The following is a 19,690-nucleotide window of genomic DNA, read 5'->3' on the forward strand; positions in this document are numbered from 1 at the left end:
ACTGTGAACGTAAATCGCTTACGTTCAATGATAACAGAATATGCTTGGCCCCAATTGGATAATATGGACTTGAAGGAGATGTGGTTCCAACAGGACGTTGCCACCCAGCGAATGCTACAATCAATTTATTGGAAACCAAGTTTGGAGAACGTGTTATCCCAGTCGATTAGCCGTGCGATTGACGTAGACTATTTCCTATGGGACTACGTCAAGTCTATGGTCTATGCCAACAAGCCAGCGACGACTGATGAACTTCGTACGAATATTCAACGCTAAATTGTGGCAGTATCAGCCGATTTATGATTGAAAACCGTCGAAAATTGGGTTTAGCGTCTGGACTTCTGAAAACCTGCCTACCTATGGTGGCCATGCAAAAGAAATCGAACTCTTTGCCACTATGTATGGCATCGAATGTACATTCACAAAAATAAAGAATTTCATTGAAATCTGCAACCGTTTTTGTTTTATTAACAAAAAAGTTTATAGTGATATTATTTTAAAACCCGATATATACCCAAGTACCGTCCGATGTGCTACCTTTTAAAATAGGCCATTATAGTAAATATAGTGGAATATAGGCCATTATAGGATATAGGAAGGAGGTACAAAGTTTCTAAACTTCCAAAATACTCGTACTAACAAACAATTGCCAAATTCTTTTATGAATGTTAAAATTCGCACCTACAAAAGAACGACACATTTATAAGCATGAACCCTGATGCTTTCCATTCTCCGTGGTTATCGAAATCGCAACCCTTTGCCGGATACATTGTTGCAATACAATCGATTCGAAAGATGTCACTTTGAAAGTACCGCCTAATGTCCAAAGCTATCGGTCCTCTTTTGCAAACTGAGTTTGGTGCCGTCGTTTGTCTTGTGAAAGTCCACCAATCACTTGACATTCCAATGGCTATGTATCTTGGCCATCAAATCTTTAAGTAAAAATATTTTCTGTTTGTTAAAAGCACAATTAAAGTACAAACATACGATATCACGGTAACGTTGGAATTGCAGTCGCTTTTTGTTGTTGTAGTTTCTCTCCTATTTTCACAACTATTTGTTGGCGTTCTTTCGTCTGCCAGAGATCAAAAGCTGCAGTTTGACCTTAACCGCTAAAAACCGTTAGAGTTAAAATTTTCTGGTGGCAGAAATTTATTTTATTTCCATAAGCTCATAAATTATTGGTGCACAACTATTAAGAGACAAAAATAATGGAAAATCCATGAAGGATTTTGAGCGGGACAAAACCAAAACAAGAAAAAAAAAATTAAAACACTACAACAAAAAGCCATTAAAGCAGCCCAAGAAAACTAAAATCGGGAGGAAAATCTCATCAGCCTGGCTATCTAGTGTGTGTAGCGAGATATTGGCACACAGCAACAACAACAACAACAATTTGAATGCGCTGCATTGTGCATGGAGCAGACTTCATAGCTTTGAGCTATTATTTCATTTTAAATACCATTGACCCACCATGGAATGGTATTTAAGTCGCAAGCACAATGCGACGCAGAAGATAACTCAAAAGCACCGCAGCCAAAATACGACACGAGTTGTGTTCTTCAATGTGGCTAAGAAAGCAGTTATCCTTCTTTAGTACATTGGCACAACACTACTTTGGCCATAAATAAAACAAAGAGTATCCAACAAGAAGGTTCATCGAAGAAGCCTGGCCCACATGCAGGTTTAATTGCTTCAACAAAACTTTGTGTACAACCCCCAAAAAGCCAACATCCACAAGCCATCCATTGACAAACAATAAATCAATACTCACGAATATGGGAAGGAGTATGTTAAGAAACCCAAATTATGAATACAGCACACCATCATCGTTCATTGTTAGCAATTGGGGAAGTGTTTCAAAAGAGAAGAATACAGAACTGATTTACAGGTTTGTTGCTAAACTCTCATGTTTTTGGCATAATAAAAATTTTCTGGATTTTATGTGGTCCTTTAAGCCAATTTAAACCTTAGGCATGTTCACCAAGTTTTCCAGTAGACATTTGCAGGAGAGTAAGAACAGCCGTTCCTCTCTCTCTCTTTTGCCATTTATTTGAATTAAACAGCTGGTTTTCATAAAATAGCTTTTCGATGCAGCAACTTTCTGCTGGGAAAGAAACTACAGTAGAAATTTGCCAGCTTCCAATACCTAAACTCTAACAATTTTTCTCACGCATCCTCCCGCTTTCTTCGGCTGGCAAATAAAGCAGCGAAAGACTGCCAGCAATGATTTGTGAAAATTTTAAAAAATTTTTGATTACACGAGAACTCATATTTTTGCATCTTTAAATAAAAACAGGCAATGTATTCGTTCCTGCGCTATCTCCAGGCAAAAAAATGTTTGCCTAGCCTAATCTAAAATGATTTCTTAAGGTTTGGCCGCTAAAGGCTGGTACTATGTTCACTTTTTGCGACGAAATTTTTTTTTTATGATTTCTGTTTTTTAGATAATTGATTTTGAATGAAAAATCTTTCTAATTTCATGAAGTAGGACATCATTAATTATGATTAAATGTACTAAAACTATTGAGATTTACGTAGTATTCAAAAAGGTACTCGTGAAAAACATTACATTTTCATTGTGAATCACGAACATTGCACCGGCCTTAAAGCAATATGCACATTGTTAATGAGTATTCATTTATTGCAAAAACCAGTAAGGCAGGGCAAAAGTCGGGCGGTGCCGAATGTTTGATAACCTACACCTACCCTATAAGTACAATGTGGGAGCTATATCCAATTCTGAACCAATTTTAATGGACCAAGGCGAGCAAATATGTTCAAACTGTAATAACTACTGTTGACAAATGACAACATTATTGCAAATTACCCAAAATCTAATGAAAATTTATATCAGAGCTATATCTAACTCTGAACCGATTTGGAGCAAACTTCTCAGATAATATGCTAGTCGTCGAGGAATGCGTTATTCAATGCGCTTGCAGTGGCTCTAGGGGTGAAAATCTGGCGATATACATATATGACAGCTATATCTAACTCTGGGCCGATTTCTAAAAAAAAAACTCACCAGATATAGCGAGAATCATAAGAAAATCTTTCCTGCCATATTTCGAGAGAATCGGTTAAAAATTAGCACTTCGTTGCAATATTTCTCAACATCGGACGAACTTATATATGGAAGCTATACCTGAATCTGAACCGATTTCGAGCAAACATCTCAGATTCTGTGGCAGTCGTCGAGGAAAGCGTTTTGCAAAATTTAGGGTCTAGATGGGTCTATAAACGCGCTTGCTGTGACTCCAGAAATTAAAATCGGGCGATATATATATATATATATATATATATATATATATATATATATATCCCGCTGGGTACTTGGACCCAAATTTTAATACTATATTCTCGGACCACTTTCTGATATGGGTGGCGTAAGGGGGAAGGTCCGCCTCCACCCGATATCTAAAAATTATGTTTCCTTCCAGGGAAGCGTACACAATCTATGAAAATTTTAAGAAAGTCGGTTCAGCCAAGTACATGTAGTCATAATGGGTCTAATGGCGTTTTTGAGGGTTGGCGTGACCCCCTATACTTCGATCTGATTTTGTATGCCAGATTCGAAATCTACCCTCGAATATGTTTTATTTGAGCTCCATATTGAAATTAACGTCCGGGTTGGGGCGGCCCGATGGGTACTTAATACCATATTCGTATTCTACTCTCCAATACCTTTCATACGTATATTGTTCCGAACAGTCCACTTTTGATTTTGGGTTGTGTTTTTGGCATTAGGGGGAGGGTCCGTCCCCCTTCCGATACCGAAAAATTATATAGCCTATGTTTCCTTCCAGACCAACCTACACAATAAGCGCAAATATCTGAAAATCGGATCTGCCGTTTTTAAGTCTATACGGAACAAACAAACCGAAACCCATATATCCGTGATTGGCTAATGTGCCCATTTTGGGCGTTTTTGTGGGCGTGGGGTGACCCCCTATACTTCGACATGAATTTGTATGCCAGATTCGTTAACTACTCCCGCATGCTTTTCATTTGATACCCATATTGTCCTTATTGATCCACTTTAGATTTTAAGTGGTGTTTTTGGGGTAACGGTGGAGGGTCCGTCCCCTACCGTTATCAATAACTTATAAAGCTTATTCCTAATTCCCGACCATATTCGTAATCTACTCCCGAATACCTTTTATTTGAGTCCCATTTTGTCATGATCGTCAAATAAACCTATTTTAAGGGGTTTTGGGACTGGGCGGCCCCCCAGGTATTTGGACCCAACATTCTACTCTTGAATACCTTTCAAAACAAACCCATATTGTTCCGATCGGTCCACTTTTATTTTTGGGTAGTACTTTTGGGGTAAAGGTCCGCCCTCCTCCCTATATGAAAAAAAATATATAACCAATGTTTCCTTCTAGACCAACCTACACAATCTGTAGAAATTTCAAGGTAACCGGTTCAGCCGTTTTTGAGTCTATACGGAACAAACCAACCAACCGACAAACAAACAAACAAACACAAATTGAATTTTATATATAAGATTTTCATTGCCTCAAATAGTAACTAATTGCATGCAAAAATTTTTTGCGCCATCCAAGGATTGAGGACATTTTACTAAAAAATGCCAATTTTGCAAGTATCACAATGGACTTAAAATTGTATAAGCGAGTCTGTAAAGGACTGCCACTCTTACCTAACCTAATGGATATGACAAGTACGGTCCACATCTTAAAATAACTTCCATAGAACTTGTTAATTGTGATCCCTGGTGAGTCGTATATAAGATCCACCTCGTCCGAACTAAGGCGTTTTACTTATTATACCCACCACCATAGGCCGAGAGTATGCTAATCTAGTCACTCCGTTTGTAAGACCTCGAGATATTCGTCTAAGACCCTATGAAGTATATATATTCTTGATCGTCTCGACGTTCAGTGTCGAATTAGCCATGTCCGTCCGTCCGTCCGTCTGGCTGTCGAAATTACGATAGCGGTCGAACGCGTAAAGCTAGCCGCTTGAAATTTTGCACAGATACTTAATATCGAAGTAGGTCATCGGGAATTGCAATATGCCATATCGGTTCAGACTAAAATATAGCTCCAATATAAACCGATCCCCCGATTTGACTTCTAGAGCCCCTGGAAGCCGCAATTGTTGTCCGATTTGGCTGAAATTTTGCATGTGGTGTTCTGTTAAGACTTCTAACAACTGTGTCAAGTATGATCCGAATAGGTCTATAACCTGATATAGATCCCATATTAACCGATCTCCCGATTTGATTTCTTGAGCCGCTGGAAGCCGAAATTTTTGTCTGATTTGGCTGAAATTTTGCATGTGGTGTTCAGTTAAGACTTCCAACAACTGTGCTAGGTACGGTCCTAACAGCTTCCATTTAAACCGATCTCCCGATTTGACTTCTTGAGCCGCTGGAAGCCGCAACTTTTGTCCGATTTGGCTGAAATTTTGCATGTGGTGTTCTGCTAAGATTTCTAACAACTGTGTCAAGTATGGTTCCAATAGGTCTATAACCTGATATAAATCCCATATTAACCGATCTCCCGATTTGACTTCTTGAGCTCCTGGAAGCCGAAATTTTTGTCTGATTTGGCTGAAATTTTGCATGTGGTGTTCTGCTAAGATTTCTAACAACTGTGTCAAGTATGGTTCCAATAGGTCTATAACCTGATATAGATCCCATATTAACCGATCTCCCGATTTGACTTCTTGAGCGCCTGGAAGCCGAAATTTTTGTCTGATTTGGCTGAAATTTTGCATGTGATGTTCAGTTAAGACTTCCAACAACTGTGCTAGGTACGGTCCCAACAGCTTCCATATAAATCGATCTTCCGATTTGACTTCTTGAGCCGCTGGAAGCCGCAATTTTTGTCCGATTTGGCTGAAATTTTGCATGTGGTGTTCTGCTAAGATTTCTAACAACTGTGTCAAGTATGGTCCGAATAGGTCTATAACCTAATATAGTTCCCATATTAACCGATCTCCCGATTTGACTTCTTGAGCCGCTGGAAGGCGCAATTTTTGTCCGATTTGGCTGAAATTTTGCATGTGGTGTTCTGTTAAGACTTCTAACAACTGTGTCAAGTACGGTCCGAATAGGTCTATTACCTGATATAGATCCCATATAAACCGATCTCCGGTTTTGACTTCTTGAGCCCCTGGAAGCCGAAATTTTTTTCCTATTTGGCTGAAATTTTGCATATGATGTTCAGTTAAGACTTCCAGCAACTGTGCCAGGTACGGTTCTAACAGCTTCCATATAAACCGATCTCCCGATTTGACTTCTTGAGCCGCTAGAAGCCCCAATTTTTGTCCGATTTGGCTGAAATTCGGCATGTAGTGTTCTGTTAACACTTCCAACAACTGTGCTAAGTATAAACCGAATCAGTATATATCCTGATATAGATCCCATATAAACCGATCTCCCGATTTGACTTCTTGAGCCCCTGGAAGCCGAAATTTTTGTCTGATTTGGCTGAAATTTTGCATGTGGTGTTCTGCTAAGATTTCTAACAACTGTGCTAGGTACGGTTCTAACAGCTTCCATATAAACCGATCTCCCGATTTGACTTCTTGAGCCGCTGGAAGGCGCAATTTTTGTCCGATTTGGCTGAAATTTTGCATGTGATGTTCAGTTAAGACTTCCAACAACTGTGCCAGGTACGGTCCCAACAGCTTCCATATAAATCGATCTTCCGATTTGACTTCTTGAGCCGCTGGAAGCCGCAATTTTTGTCCGATTTGGCTGAAATTTTGCATGTGGTGTTCTTTTAAGACTTACAATAACTGTGTCAAGTGTGGTCCAAATCGATTCATAACCTGATATAGCTCCCATATAAACCGATCTCTTAATGGCTTCCATATGTGGTTATAGTTGATTGCTTATAATTATGCGTTTTACTTGCTTCCATATTATTTGTTTGAAAATAATTCGATCTTCTTTGCTCTCTCTCTGTCTGCCTTTCAGATTTTGATCATTTCAAAGGTAAGTAAATACTTACTGATGCAAATGTCTCGAATTTGGTGTTAAGCCTTGCTTCCATTTATGGGCCCTTACAGTGAAAGTGCTGGCAGTTGAAGCCCAGTATATTTTCTATCTTTTTTTTGTATCAAATGAAACACCTACGTATCGTTTCATCTATCTGTACTTTGGACATTTGAATGTGTAATTATAACACTTGGGAACCTGTTTCCCCACCACACCAAACGACGACTAAGTCACAGATAAGACAAGTGTCAAGTTCTATAATTACATGATCTTGTAACAATTAAAGCAGCTCGTTGCATGTGAATATTTCATGCCATGGAATGCTGCTATTAAGGTCAAGATTTTTAGGCAGCGAAGATTTCGCTGCCTCGGATGAGCGTCAACTGCTTTTGTTAGACGTTGAGGTGATGAGATGAAAGGCGTTTTTTTTTTTGTTTTTCTTCATTGTCACATGTGGTGAAAGTGTATTTGGTTATGACAAGCTCAATGGTTTTGGAGTGGAGTTTTGTGAACAAGAAAAGTATTGTAATTGCTGGGTGTCTGCCAATCAAGATTAGAAAGACTTTTTGGCTACCGGTATGGGAGCAGCTCATCTGAAATTATAGCCTTTGCAAATGTGCGTCTAACTTTTAACTCCTCCGATGACTGCAATGAGAGAACAACAATGAGGCCATATTATTATTTGTATTGTTTGAACGAAGCCATTTTGGCCATCCCAACCTAAAGAGATTGTCAACTCTTGCATGTGGTGTGTGATTATGGCCTGTACAACAGTTCTGGCATTTGATCTGTCTCCGCCCAGTCATCAAAACCCAAGTGGATCTCACATAATCACCAAGTGAAAAGTCTTCCTTCCTGATATTCCATCACATCATCCAAATCACATAATTATAGGGATACCAACAAAGACTGGACAGCAATGATCTTTGCAGATTGTAATAAAAGTCTATTTTGCATAAAAACGTTCTTCACAGCCATAAAGGTAAGTACGCATCACACTCTCTGAGCTGGCATTAGCCGCCAGGCCTTTCCAGCTTTCGTTCGGTCCATCTCCACCGCCTCACACTATGTAAACATAACAATTTGATGGGGAGCAAAAAACTCCTACAAAAATCTTAATTTGATTGAAATTGAAACGTTTGAAATGGTTGTTATGCAAAGTGAATTTGCTCGGTTTAGTGTGTTTTTTTCCCAACTGACAGCTGCACAACAGAACTCCTTAAGCGAGGTTTGCATAGAGTTGTTCCCCCTGCTAATGGCAACACTACTGCGACGACAATGACGATGTCGACGACGCTCGAATGAAGGCAATGGTTACGACGACCAGGTCTTGGATAATGATAAGGAAAACAAGCATCATTATCATTAGAATAGTCAGCCAACAGACAGACAGACACCCAGACCTGTTGCATACCCTCACAACTGTGCGGTAAGGTGGATAGCCTTGTTTTTTGCTTTATTTAAAGTTCTTGCAACCATTAGAGAGCTCTTATCGCCACATGTGTAATTTGAATGGATGTACCTGAATTGAGAGATGGTTTGGTTGTTCATGCCAGCAGAGTTACGAAATAGCTTCCGCCTTTTTGCTATCAGGCTTTTTTTTTGTCATCGCATACATACATTGGTGACAGGCGTGCACCCTGCTTTTGGTGATGTTAGACACACCAATATCCCGGGGAATTGCAGAGCAGGTGAGATTGCGAGACTAGAAACTACCTTATACATTCAAGGGGAACTGGAGTCTGTGGGTATGCCTCTAGCTATAAGTAAGCTAGGTTTTCAGGACTAAGCCCGAAGGTCAACGAATGATAGATGGTCACAAAGAGAGGACTGTGAGCATTCCAATATTATGTGACCTAATCTTAACTTGAAGAGGTCTACCGCATTGCTGTCACTGGCTAGAACAGTCCGTCATGACAGGTCATTGTCTGATAGGAAAACATGCTGACAGACTAAAGGTTGCCAGTAACAACTTTTACCGAAGCTCTGAGGACGTCGGATAAGAAGAGACTATAGAACATCTGCGTGTCCCGCACTGGCAGTCAGAAGGAGTTTCGCTTTAGGTTCTCAGTACTGTAGGAACTTGTCTGATTTAGGGGATGTGACATTTACAGGTTGTTGGGCCTTTTAAGGCTATCCTAATGGTTCAACGGTAGGAACCAGAAGGCATCTTCCTCCTCCTGTTCCTATGGTATCACAATGGGCGAAAACGTCAAAGTGCGTCGGATAGCAGAATGCCACTTAAACCTAACCTAATAGTCTTCATTTATCATAACTTACTTGTGCAGCAATTGATTACTTGTGTAGGGCATGCGAGGAAGATGATGAGACGTTGGAGCATCACTAAGGTGGGGAGACACAATACCAGACATGAACCGACTTAAGGGAAATGGAACTTAATGGAAATATTGGAGGATGAATTTGGTGAGCAGTTTATCTCTAAAAAATGCATGCAACATTGTGCAACAGCTAAACGGTCGGTAGGATGGCGAAAATCCTATGGGGGGATCCAGATCGTGAGAAGACGAGGCTATTACAGAAAGGAGGGACACATAGGACTACGAGCCCACTTATGTAAAATAGGTGCGGCAAGTGATAGCATGTGTAGGGCATGCGGGGAATATGATGAGACGTTGGAGCTTTTCCTTTGTCATTGCCCGGCTTTCGCGTTTAACAGATACCGGCACTTAGGTGGAGACACAATATCAAACATGAACCAACTTAGGGGAGTGCTTTTGAAAACAATTAAGGATTTTGTAAGTAGCACGGAATTTCTAACTTAAAATTTTCTTTTTAGAGGTTACTATATAGTTTTTAGAGCGCACAACAAGCCACTTACTGGCTTAGGTGGCATGGGGCGGATTAATATATGCACCCTCTTTTCAACCTAGCCTAACCTAATTTCCTAAAAACTTGCATAGCTGATGCTGAACATAGTCTCAATTTTGGTTTAAATCCAATTAATGTTGTGGACTTGGCTCCTTGAATGCATAGTTGTTGTCCAATGTATTCATAGTGGTGTACTTTATTCTGAATTTGAATTTGAATTGAGGACTCCCAATTAGCATAAGAGTGAAGCTCCTCTCCGTTTCTCTGTTTAATGTTTGCACGAGAAAGGTAAACGTTAATGCCAAATGTAGCGTGAATACATTTTGAGCGATAAACAGGGCAATTTGCCAATTTTACCATCAGTACCACAGTAACGCCATCTCAACGAACGATGCATCCATCACCACCATATTCATTGGCTGAAGTTCCAAGCGTATTACTGACTACTCCATTCCAATTGTTCGTCACTTGAAGCAGAGCCCCCATAAGTGAGTAAACCGTTATTTATGTAACCAACATTGTGCAACAAATACTCGAGGAGACAGACGACACAAATCATAGGCAATGAAATGAAGAACATTACTGCGGAAAAATTGGCTAAGCCATTGTAGAAAAATGGAAAAGAACATAACTTCTAAAATGGCTACAATTCATTGTAGCCACATATCACTGAGACCAAATGTTACGCTAGTTGTAACAAGTGCGGAAAGCACTTAAAGAGAGTCTCTTTACTGTTGTGAATATCCCTTTGCAAATAATGTACACTGGCCGAGTATGGCAAAACAGTGGCTGCCATAAATGTTGATTGATGATTATTAAAATTATAGTTATGATATGGTTGTTTCTCCATGCTCTTTGGCCCAATGTCATTTGAATAGAATGCTGCTTGTGCTGTATCACCTATAAACCATCGTAGTGGTGTGTTTTGTGTGCTTTTTGCCATTTGGTCAAGCTTGGCTAATATCTAAAAGCACAGAATATTTTTTTAATAATTCTAGCGGAAAATTACAATGTTGTCTGTCAAACTTCTTGAAACTGACACAACAATTATAACAAATTATCAAAAAGTCCAACTATGGCATTTTCAAAAGAATTACACTGCGTTAGAGTATAAGCGAAAACAGTCCATTACACAACATATGCTAAGAGGTTATTTAAAAGGTATTTAAAAATGGTATTTCATAGAATTGTATTGCAGCAGAAACGCAGAATTCATGCCGTGGTATTCTCGGAACTAATTTGAAAAAATATCGATAGTTAAAATAAGCATTGGATACCCTAAAAGATAATACACATCTCACACAGTCTATTAGATGATTACTTGGAAGAAAAGAAATCGGGGCACATTAAGTCATGTCGGTAGATTGACTTATGAATCTAGTTACGGAGTTGTATTTGGTGTGACAATGGAGCTTAAAGAAGTTGAGATTCCTAGGGTCGAATTAGTCAAAAGATAGGCCAATGAAAGGTTTACTAGAGTAGACGGGCGCATAGGCCGTTGGTGACAAAGTAGGATTCTAATGACAGGTTTATTGAACTCAAATAAGGAATAAATTCGACAAGGAAAGAAACTATGAATTTGAGATATATAAAAAACTAGCTGACCCGGGCCTGCTCCGCTGCGCCTTCTTTTACTCTATATGGAACAAAATTTTTTTCTTGAAAAAATTTATTTTCGACAATTAAAGGGCTTTTAGTGAAATGCCATGCTACGAAAATAGTTGTTGTTGTTGTTGTAGCAGTGAGTTATACGTGAGTTATGTACACTGAGGCGGCAGCCCTTGCCGATGAAGAAGTCCATCGGGTCAAACCGGTACGTACAACCGACCGCCATGGGATTGACGAAAATAGTATATCGCTTGGCTAACAATTTAACAATATAAATGCCTTTGTTCGAATCCCATATGATTTTTATTGGTCTACGAATTTAAGTTTAGATGTAAGGTGTACTCCATTCTTATAACACTTTATTTTAGTCCGATATTCTCTTGATATCTGATTTAGGGGTGTTTTCGAGGGTGAGGAGGTCCCCCAGGAACTTGGCCCTAAAAAAATATCAGCATCGTGCTCTTCTCTCAAATACCATTTATTTAAACCCCATATTGCCATTGGCTTAAGAGGAGTTTACAGGATGAGGAGTCCCTCAAACACATGGCCCCAAAATAGGTTATCATGTGTTTGAGGGACTCCTCATCCTGTAAACTCCTCTTAAGCCAATGGCAATATGGGGTTTAAATAAATGGTATTTGAGAAAAGAGAAGATTCGTTTTCTAGTCTCAAATATCTTTCATTTAAGCCACATATTGGCAGGACAAAAAATGTTTACCCTTTGGGGGGTGTTTTAGGGAAGGGGTGATGCCTTAATTACATGGTCTCACATTTGGATATCAAATTCGTATTCTACTCCCAAAAAATTACAGTTTGTGCTTTATTTTGGGAAAGGGAACCAATTCTTGCTCCACCCCCTATACCTTTCATTTAAGCTCCACATTGACATGGTCGGTAAATATTAAATATGCCCGATTTAGGGGTGTTTTTGGGGATTGGGTGGTCCCCCAAACACTAAACCTGGAAAATATATCAGCAATGTGCTCTATTCTCATATTACTATATATTATTCATTTGAACCCCATATTACCAAATCTCATTTAAACTCCTTATTGCAAAAGTCAGCAAATATGTCCGGTTTGGGGTATTGGCCCTAAAAACTATAAATATTTAGTTCCCCATTCTTTAAGACCCAAATTGTCTTGGTGAGCAAATACGGCCTATTTAGGGGTTGTTATGGTGGTGGGACGTCCCCTGGACAGTTGGCCCCTAATGTTGATATCATATACGTGGTCTTCTCCCAAATACCTTTAATTTGAGGCCCATATTTCCGTAGTCGGTAAACATGACCGGCTTGGTTGTGTTTAAGGGGATGGGCGGCCACTCAGTGAGTTGGCCTTGAAAACATATATCGGATACGTGTTATACTCTAAAAACCTTCTTATTTTAGCCTCATATTGCAATAATCAGCAATTACTTCCTATTTGGGTGGTGTTGTGGTGGTGGAGTGGCCCCATAGACACTTTTCCCGAATATTTATATCAGATTTGTGCTTTACTCCCAATGACCTTTCTTTTGAGCCCCATTGCTATGGTCGTAAATTTGTCCCCCCCCCGTTTTGGGGGAGAGGCGGCCCCCAAACACTTGGGAGGACGCACTTCAATACCTTTTATTTAGGCTCCATATTCCCATGGTCAGTAAATAAGTTCTGTTTGCGGGGTGTTTTGAGGAAGGTGGACCCCCAGAAACGTGGGCCCACATTTGGATATTAGATTCGTATTCTACTCGCAAAAACCTTTCATATGAGTCCCATATTGCCAAGGTTGGTAAATATGTCCGATTTAGGGGTGTTTTGGGGGTTGGGGTGGTCGCTCTAACACTTGGTCCGACATTTGGATATCAGACACGTTTTCTTATTCTTATCATAAATACCTTTCCTTTGATAAGTTTTAGGGTGGGGCGGCCCCCCTAGGTACTCCATCCGAAATTTGGATACCAAATCTTATATAGCCTCCACCATGGATCGCATCTGTAGAGTTCTTTGCGCAGTATCTCATTTCAGGCAAACAAAGAATAATGAATAAGGAGGATGGAGAAGGAGCTATATCAAGTTATAGTCCGAATCGGGGCTCAAGAAGCAAAATCGGGAAATCGGTTTCCAAGATAGGTTTATTTGGCACCTATACCGGGTTATGGATCGATTTCCATGTTGGCAGTGATACTAGAACACCATGTGCAAAATTACAGCCAAGTCGGATAAGAATTGCGCCTTCTAAAAGCTCAAGAAGTCAAGACCCAAGATCGGTTTATATGGCAGCTATATCAGGTTATGAGCCGATTTAAATCATACTTAGCACAGTGATATCAAAACACTACCTGCAAAAAATGTCAAATCGAAAGAGAATTGCGATCGGTTTATATCGCAGCTATATCAAAACATGGACCGATTTGGCCCATTTACAATTCCGACCTACACTAATAAAAAGTACACTAATAAAAACTATTTCAAGCGACTAGCTATACTCCTTCAAAAGTTAGCGTGTTTTCGACCGACAGACGGACGGACATGGTTAGTTCGACTTTAAATGTCACGGCGATCAAGAATATATATACTTTATGAGGTTTTATACGCATATTTCGAGGTCTTGCAAACAGAATGACGAAATTTATTATGCCCCCATCCTATGGTGGAGGGTATAAAAATAGTTTGAGATGTATCATCAGCTATTTTCAAATAAATATTTGCTTAGTGTAGGCTTTTCCATTATCGCCTAATAGTAATTACCTCTTTACGATACAAGTTGTGTGTTTAAAGGTCCAAGAATTTGTTTCCCTTGCTTTTATATAAGCACTGCCCTCTTTCGGTGGCACAACTAGATATTACGAGAAGCCTCCACAGGTTGCGGATAGTGGAAACCTTTGTAGTATGGATTAGAGTTTTATTGTCCGAATGAAAAACTACTGGCATAATGTTCCATTTAAATGCAGGCTGAAGCTTTAATCGACATGCTGAGAAATTTGCGACTTGAAGCAATCAATCCAAAGGAGTAACTTGTTTGTGCATCACAGCCGCACTGAGGTCGACACCATCTGATGGACTGAGTTGAATGCTGCATCTAATGCCTCTGAACATTGTGCTACGACCACTGCTGTGAGGCTAAGGAAGCTTTCTCTTTGGTCCTGCGAACACTGTATTATCCCTGATACAATGTCATGTTCCTCTCCGAAGCTCTGAGGACGTCGAGGAAGAAGAGACTTTAGAACATCTGCTGAGTTTATGTTCCGCACTGGCAGTCAGAAGGAGTTCCACTTTAGGTTCTAATTACTTTAAGTACTTGTCTGATTTAGCAGGTTGTTGGGCCTTTTAAGGCTATCTTAATGGTTCAACGGTAGGAACCAGAAGGAATCTACCTTCTCCTGTTCCTGTGGTATTACTATAACTAGTGGTATTACTATTGGGTTGCCCAAAAAGTAATTGCGGATTTTTTAAAAGAAAGTAAATGCATTTTTAATAAAACTTAGAATGAACTCTAATCAAATATACTTTTTTTACACTTTTTTTCTAAAGCAAGCTAAAAGTAACATCTGATAACTGACAGAAGAAAGAATGCAATTACAGAGTCACAAGCTGTGAACAAATTTGTCAACGCCGACTATATGAAAAATCCACAATTACTTTTTGGGCAACCATATAACAAAGTTAATCCGATGGCAGACTGTCACTTTAACCTAACCTAAACAACCAATAGCCATTCCACCGCAGTGTCTGTTCCCATTTTGAGCTATTGCAAACAGCGTCTGTTCTCCAGATAAGCGACAGATGTTCAGAAGGAAAACTATAAACCCTCCAGATGGCAACGGGATACTACTGAAGTAATATTCCTTGAAAATCGTACAACTTGAACAGTATAATCTAAAACGTACAGCCCTTAGTCTCCGCCCAAAAGAGGGTGCTTAGAATCACCCGGAAGTAATACAACGAAAAAACCTTCTGAAAATGCCAAGGGGATTAGCTCTGAAGGATAGAACATGGTTTAGTTGCTGGAGTTCTCGGAATAGAAATATTTTCCTCGCAAGGTAAGTTTGGCAGGAAAGGGGAAAAAATGGAAACACAGCGTATAAGAATTCAGAAATGTACAAGTAACTTTTTATTGTATGGGAAAAGAATGCCGTGTAAAGGAGGTTGAACGAAACTCTAACCAAGAACAAAAGTAATGGTTGAAGCTCAGATAACAAGTAAGTTTGTTTAAGGGAAAATAAAAGGAAATTCCGACTAAGAAGACAAGACTGCATAAAGCAAGGCTTCTTCAGAAAAAAGAGAGAAACACACACACACAACGATGGGAGCGGGAAAGCTGACGTGTATGGGTGTATGCTTATAGTTGCGAAACTGAGAAAATAGATTAGGGTGACCAGGTGAGAAAATGGTTTAGCATCAACACCTACAATTGAAACATCCAAAGTCTCTACGAGACCAGAATGCTAAAGAACACTTTCAATGAAATGAATCATCTGTAAATATACATATTAGCGAAACATGGTGGAAGGAGTGCGGTGCGTTTAAATCGGACAACATTAAAAATTATCGTTCAAAGCGGAGTCCATATAAATGGAGTTGGTATCATTGTACAAAACTATATAGGCGCATGTGTCACAGGATACGTCCCAATGACAGATGGGACAATGCTAATTAAAATAAACAACCAGTAATATTTGCATCATCCAAGCCTATGCTCCAAGGTGCGTCTCAAGTACAAATAAGGTGCAGGGTGGAGTTTTATTTATAATAACATCAAACGATTATAAAGAATGACGAAAAGACATGAAAAAACAATTGTTCAAAGTGATTTTAATGCAAAGTTAGAAAGTGATTAAATTAAAGACATCACCGGAAGATTCGGCCTGGGCGATCAAAATACAAAAGGGCGTAGACTCGTGCTAATCTGCCAAGAATTCAAAATGCAGGTTACAAACAAGAAAAGTCTACATTTCAAATCTACACAAAGAAATCTCCACAGGACAATGGAAGAAAAAAACATGGTGAGAAATCAAATAGAATTTGATAAACAAACGATATTGGTTCGTAAAAGAATGTTTAACATACACAGGAGCTGATGTACCACCAGATCACAACCTACTGGCTTCGGAACTTTGTATTAAGCTCGAGCTTATTCAGAAATAGAAACTCCAACCCTAAATTGATATCGCAAAACAACTAACCAACAATTAAGGATGAAATGCGCTAAATATGGCGCAAATCAATATATAACCTGATATAGCTGCCATATAAACCCATCTGGGATCTTGACTTCTTGAGCCTCTAGAGGGCGCAGTTATTATCCAATTTGGCTGATATTTTGAACATCGGCTTCTCCCATGACCTTCAATATACGTGTTAAATATGGTCTGCATCGATCTATAACTTGATACAGCTCCCATATAAAACGATCTTCCGAGTTTGCTTCTTAAGCCCCTACAAGGAGCAATTCTTATCCGAATGGACTGAAATATTACACAATGACTTCTGCAATGTTTAGCACTCAATTCATTTATGGTCCGAATCGGACTACAACTTGATATAGCTTCAATAGCGTAACAGTTCTTATTCATTATTCTTTGTTTGCCTATAAAGAGATACCGCGCAAAGAACTCGACAAATGCTATCCATGGTGGAGGGTATATAAGATTCGGCCCGGCCGAACTTAGCACACTTTTACTTGTTTTTATGGTCTCGCCAGGATTCGAACTCGACGGGCTATAGCAATGATAGCTCTCTTTTTTATTCCGCTAAAAATGAAGAACCGATAATTATCGTATAAAAAATTATTTCAATTTAATATATACGTACATTGTTGCCCAAAAAGTAATTGCGGATTTTTCATATAGTCGGCGTTGACAAACTTTTTCACAGCTTGTGACTATGTAATTGCATTCTTTCTTCTGTCAGTTATCAGCTGTTACTTTTAGCTTGCTTTAGAAAAAAAGTGTAAAAAAAGTATATTTGATTAAAGTTCATTCTAAATTTTATTAAAAATGCATTTACTTTCTTTTAAAAAATCCGCAATTACTTTTTGGGCAACCCAATATAACAGTTTAATATACAGCAGAGCGTACGATCACTAATATTCGAATGGGATGATGCATTGGTTTATGCCATGTCTTCCGCCCCCTTGCGGGTTTAAAAAGTTACTATCGCTTTATGAAAATTTTCAAAGTATTCTGGTATTTTGCATTTGCACGCTCTGCCATATTGGAGAGACACATAAATCAATCGTTTCTTGTAAAACTCAAAAGTAATGTTTGATCTTTATATAAGAGGTCCATCTTTTTTATGAAATAGTGCCATATTTACGGCTAATTTTTAACATTTTAACAATATTCAAAGCATATAACCTTATGTGGAACCTTGGAAATGCAAACTTGCTCATGAATATTCCATTAGGGAACGGGGGCAAACTTTAACATTGGAATGAAGCTGAAGACAAATTTCCAATCTATTCACTTGGATCCTAGAAGAATTTTTACCCACAAATCGTTAATTTGGTTCATGTAGTTTTTCCATTGTCCAGAAGATTCCACCATTCATCTCTTATCTAATTTAAATTGCAAATCATTCTCCATTCGTTCCCCCCAAACAAAGGCACTGGTATTTTGTAGTGGCTCCAATATCACTTAGAAAGAAATTCCATGATAAAATTAAATGATTAATGTGTAGTGCAGACATTTATTGGGATTTCAGATACTTTGGAAATTTCCAAAACATCTGCTTGCGATGGTGTTAAGCCTCAGGCTAATGAGATGCGTGGGGAGTTCTTGGTCGACAAATGCGGTAATGGCCAAACGGACAGTGCTTGAATGGAAAGTCTTACAGAATTCATTGAAGATATCAAGCATTTGACTACATAAATTCCGGCCAACCTTCCAGTCAATCCAGTCAGAGAAAACTGCGAACAAAAAAAAAAAAAAATTACCTACTTTCTTCCGTCTTCTTTGACGATGGCGGTAAACCGGGCATTGAAAGAAAATTTCGCCAAAGTAAAGTCTTGTACGGTGGTACACACATCATAACATATGCTTAGTGAGTGAGCATTGCTCACTCGTATTCTTATGTATATATATGTCCAGCTGTTATGGACAATGAAGTGTTGAGTAAATGGCTCATCGGTCATTGATGGATCTCTTTTGTTGCATGAATAATTTGAAATGTTTGCGAATTTTACACAGAAGACACCAACAACTTCCCATCAGTTCTTTGATGAATATTTTTTTAAAGACCAACCATTTGGACATAATATTTTAGAGCAGTCCCAACTACAATGTCTAGTCGAATGCAAATGCGCATTTGCCCATGAACATTCCATGAAGGAACAGGAGCCAAATTCTCATATATCAATGAGTGCTGTCGGATTCTAGTTTAACTTCAATGATAAGGCGCCACCCTTTTTATAGCCGAGTCCGAACGGGGGTGCTGCAGTGCAATGCCTGTTTGGGTAGAAGTTTTTACATGGCATAGTATTTCACCAATGTCGCCAGCCATCCCCTCCTAGGCTGCACTGCTGAAAATATTTCGAAATGTTCTTGCCAGGATTTGAACCGAGGTGGCGGAAACCGTACCGTAGAGGTTAGCGGAAATGCTAACCTCTACGGTACGGTTTACAGTTTATATTTGGAATACAAATAAGCCAAACATCTTTGATTTATTGAGCCCCTAGAATCACACATTTTTATCCAATTTTATTAAAGTTTGACACGTGAAGCCAACTCATTACCTTGAAAATCTATCATCAACAGATTAAGCGCCCAGTTTAGAACCGGCATAATTAAGCCCTTTTTACATGTTTAACTATATAAAGAAGCATATCTGGATTCAAAAACTGAGAATAAAACCAGTAAGGAAAGGCAAAAGTCGGGCGGTACCGACTATATTATACCCTACATCTACCCTATAAGTAAAAAGTGGGAGCTATATCTTATTCTGAACCAATTTGATGGACTTCGCCGAATGTTTCAGATGGTTTATTAAACAAACCATATCAGCAAATATGTTCAATCTGTAATAACTACGGTTGACAAATGACAACATTATTGCAAATTGCCCAAAATCTGACACACATATGTATGGGAGCCAGGGACGTAGCCAGGGGGGGTCAAAATGATGTTGTCTGAAGAAAAAATTTAAATTTAATTTATTCTAAACAAAAAATTTAAATAAAATTTTTTTAAATGACAAAATTTCATATTTATAATATTCTACAAAGCCAGCATTTGCTCTAAACTAATTTTAATGCAATTTTTCTAAAGACAAAATTTTAGCGTAGCATTCTCTTATGTCAAAAC

General features: G+C 38.9%; 1 protein-coding gene across 5 annotated transcripts in view; it reads left to right on the top strand.

Annotated features, from left to right (window-relative positions):
- Positions 1-19,690, top strand: part of LOC106088992 (uncharacterized) — a 604,691-nt gene that overhangs the window by 181,996 nt on the left and 403,005 nt on the right. For 3 of the 5 annotated variants that reach the window (XM_059368662.1, XM_059368666.1, XM_059368664.1), the window contains one exon: positions 6,956-6,973. The exons of the other annotated variants lie outside the window; for them this stretch is intronic. The gene's annotated coding sequence lies outside the window, so the exon portion shown is untranslated. The remainder of the gene's footprint in view (positions 1-6,955; positions 6,974-19,690) is intronic. 5 annotated transcript variants of the gene reach the window in all.

The sequence above is a fragment of the Stomoxys calcitrans genome, chromosome 5 (assembly GCF_963082655.1).
Source record: "Stomoxys calcitrans chromosome 5, idStoCalc2.1, whole genome shotgun sequence".
Lineage (NCBI taxonomy): Eukaryota > Metazoa > Arthropoda > Insecta > Diptera > Muscidae > Stomoxys > Stomoxys calcitrans.